We start from the raw sequence: 2,785 nt of genomic DNA, 5'->3' as shown, positions 1-2,785 counted from the left end.
GATCACGTGCACCTATTGATCAGTTTGTCAAATGTTCAGTTTGTTTCAGTTTTATCTTCTGTCACGTGACGCTGTGTGGCAGAACACTGGAAAATTCAAAGAAACAAACAAAAGACGAACTGGAAACTCGGACTTATAACTATGTAACTGACAACTGGAAATAAGCACGGACACAGCAAACGGTGACAATAGGAGAATGAGCAGAGGGAGACTCAGGACTTAATCCACACAGGATAACGAGAGAATGGGCAACAGGTGGGTACACGGCTGGAACTGATTAACAGGACAGAGGAAGCAAAACAGAACACAAGACAAAGACTACCAAAATAAAACAGGAAGCAGATGGACCAGACACACAGGACAGGGAAGCAAACACTGAGACGAGACTGACTGGACAGAGGGAACACAGTGAGGGCACGGAGACGAGGAAGACGAGCACAGAGAACGAGGGACAGAGAGACAGATGCAAAAGGAATTAAACAACCTAAAATAAATCTGCACCGCGAGTGACAAGAAAACAAGATTCAAGACTCCACAAACTCAAAATACTGGGTCAAACACCCACAACCGCGACGTCTTCAGTCACAGACACGTCATAAACTGTCCCCACACAGTTTTCGGGGACACCACAGCGTATCACTGAGCTCTGACTGTCACTGTGGCTCGTGCTGGTAGCGCTGTGAAGCTGTGTTCCATTACAGAGCAGCTTTGGGCTGAATACTAACATCTGCATGTGATGAAGCTAACATGCTGATGTTCGCCATATTCCTTTGGGATGTAACCATGCCAACATTTGTACAGCTGAGGATCATGGGAATTATCAGAGACGTTTCAACATTAAATAATGAGTATTATTGTTTGATGTCATCACATAATGGCAGTAATTAACCATGACCCAGCTGTCTTATGTCATTATCAGGTAGGGACGGGAATCAAGAACTGGTTGTTATAGAGAACCGGAGTTCTCCCAGCAGTTCAGTTCGATCCCGCTCATCCTCCTGCACTCGGTCAGCTGGTTTCAGTTCGTGTGCGGGGGGAGGAAAACAGTGGTGCGGTCTACATGAGTACGGACATCACTTTTAATCTCATTGGACAAAAGGACGAGAGCACGATGGTAAAGTCCAAACTGCATCCACAACAGAAACAACCAAAAGCTGCTAACACAGCTTTAGCTCTGTGAGAGCATCTGCACAGACGGCTAACACGCAGGCAGCAAAGGCAGCGATGTTAAAGCTGAGCCTGTGCACACCTCAGCCTGCAGCCTCCATTTCTACCTGTGCATGTTTCTAGGGTAGAATCACCGTCGTGATCGCTTTACAGTCCCTTTGTGCTGGTTGTCATCTTTGCTCTGTGTTTATATGTAAATACTAAGAGATCATACGGTTGGTGTGTGTGGGATGGCAGCCTCAGGTTTATTTCTTAAATAGTTAGGCTGGATCAGGTGATCCTGAGTCCTCCCTTAGTCACACTGCTGTAGATCGAAGCTGCTGGGGATTCCCATGATGCACTGAGTGCTTCTTCTTCACTCGCTTTTTTCACTCACTATGTGTTTATACACCTCTCTGCATTTAATCATTAGTTGTTATTAATCTCTGGCTCTCTTCCACAGCATGTCTTCCTCTCCTCGCCCCCAACCAATCACAGGATGGCTGCCCTGAGCATGGAGATTTCTTCCTTCCCACTGTTGCCAAAGCGCTTGTTCAAAGGGGTTCATATGATTGTTAGGGTTTTCTCTGTTTTCTTTGTTTGTCTATTACCCATTTATATAAATAAAATAGAGCGGGGGGCCGTCTCGGTCTCCTGGATGATACTCTTTAAAGCGTGATGGTTGGGCTGAACCCCCGTGACTCAAAAAGAAAGGTTAGTATGACTGAGGCTTTCATGGTTGTAAGCAGAACGGGGAACAGACAGCGGAAAGCAAACAAAGAAACAGATTTCCCAAAATGCAGTTTGGGCACATGTATTCATTCTATAACGCCAGGTTAGTTTTTAATGAGCTTTTTATGTATTTGTAAACAGTGAATATGGAAAGAAGTTTTGGGCTCAAGATCCTCGGGCTACACCAGAAGTTCTGAAAAAGCTGAACAAAAGAAAGCAAAGCGCTGGAACAAAGTGAAACAAGGAGCCAAAGCATTTCAGGCTCATCCATGGTCAAAATCACAGCTCTGCAGAAGTACAGCAGAGTAGGCCACAGTGTTAGCTGAAGAGAAAGGCCCCAAACTTTAACGGCACGCCAAGTAAGTTTCCCATATCCTGTTTCTGTTATTTTCTGTTTTTACCGTCACATTGGTGCTTTTTTGACTGGTTTGGGGCATGTTGTTGTAGAACTCTATGGAAGTCTCTATTGTGGATAACTCAGACTCTTCACTTTCTATCTGATTGCAGATTACTTCAGTGAAGGAAATGCTGATTTACAACTATAATCTTTCACTCTTGTATCTGTTCAGCAGCAGTTTTCTGGAGAGCTGAGAATAGAAGAAAAACATCTACCCAAAGATCGTCACTTGGCAAGGCTTCTGAATTTATTGCCGTGCAGAAAGTAGCACTCGATCCTTTCTGCTGATGATGTTTGCAGGAGCTGGAAAAATGTCACGACTCTCATGATGTAAGTGGTAATGAATGAGTGCAACATCACGAGATCAGAAGCCAGGCCTTTCACTACCTCAGGCCCAGAAGACGTTCTTTGTTTTATGCGAGACCAGAGGCGATCTCGGGTGATGACAAGCTACGTTTTGTTCATGACTTTCACCTCAATCCAGCAGGAAGTCCAGGTCCCCGCTCTGCT

General features: G+C 45.0%; 1 long non-coding RNA gene across 1 annotated transcript; it reads left to right on the top strand.

Annotated features, from left to right (window-relative positions):
* The first annotated feature begins 1,681 nt into the window (after positions 1–1,681).
* On the top strand, positions 1,682–2,573 carry LOC147331428 (uncharacterized). The gene is made up of 3 exons (XR_015129258.1): positions 1,682–1,860; positions 2,020–2,237; positions 2,451–2,573. It is a non-coding gene; the product is annotated as an uncharacterized LOC147331428 (long non-coding RNA).
* Positions 2,574–2,785: the final 212 nt, after the last annotated feature.

The sequence above is a fragment of the Aulonocara sp. 'chitande type north' Nkhata Bay genome, linkage group LG5 (assembly GCF_057382095.1).
Source record: "Aulonocara sp. 'chitande type north' Nkhata Bay isolate Kocher_YH1m ecotype deep benthic linkage group LG5, A_spYH_male_GT1.1, whole genome shotgun sequence".
Lineage (NCBI taxonomy): Eukaryota > Metazoa > Chordata > Actinopteri > Cichliformes > Cichlidae > Aulonocara > Aulonocara sp. 'chitande type north' Nkhata Bay.
This window is presented reverse-complemented; position numbering and strand designations above follow the sequence as displayed.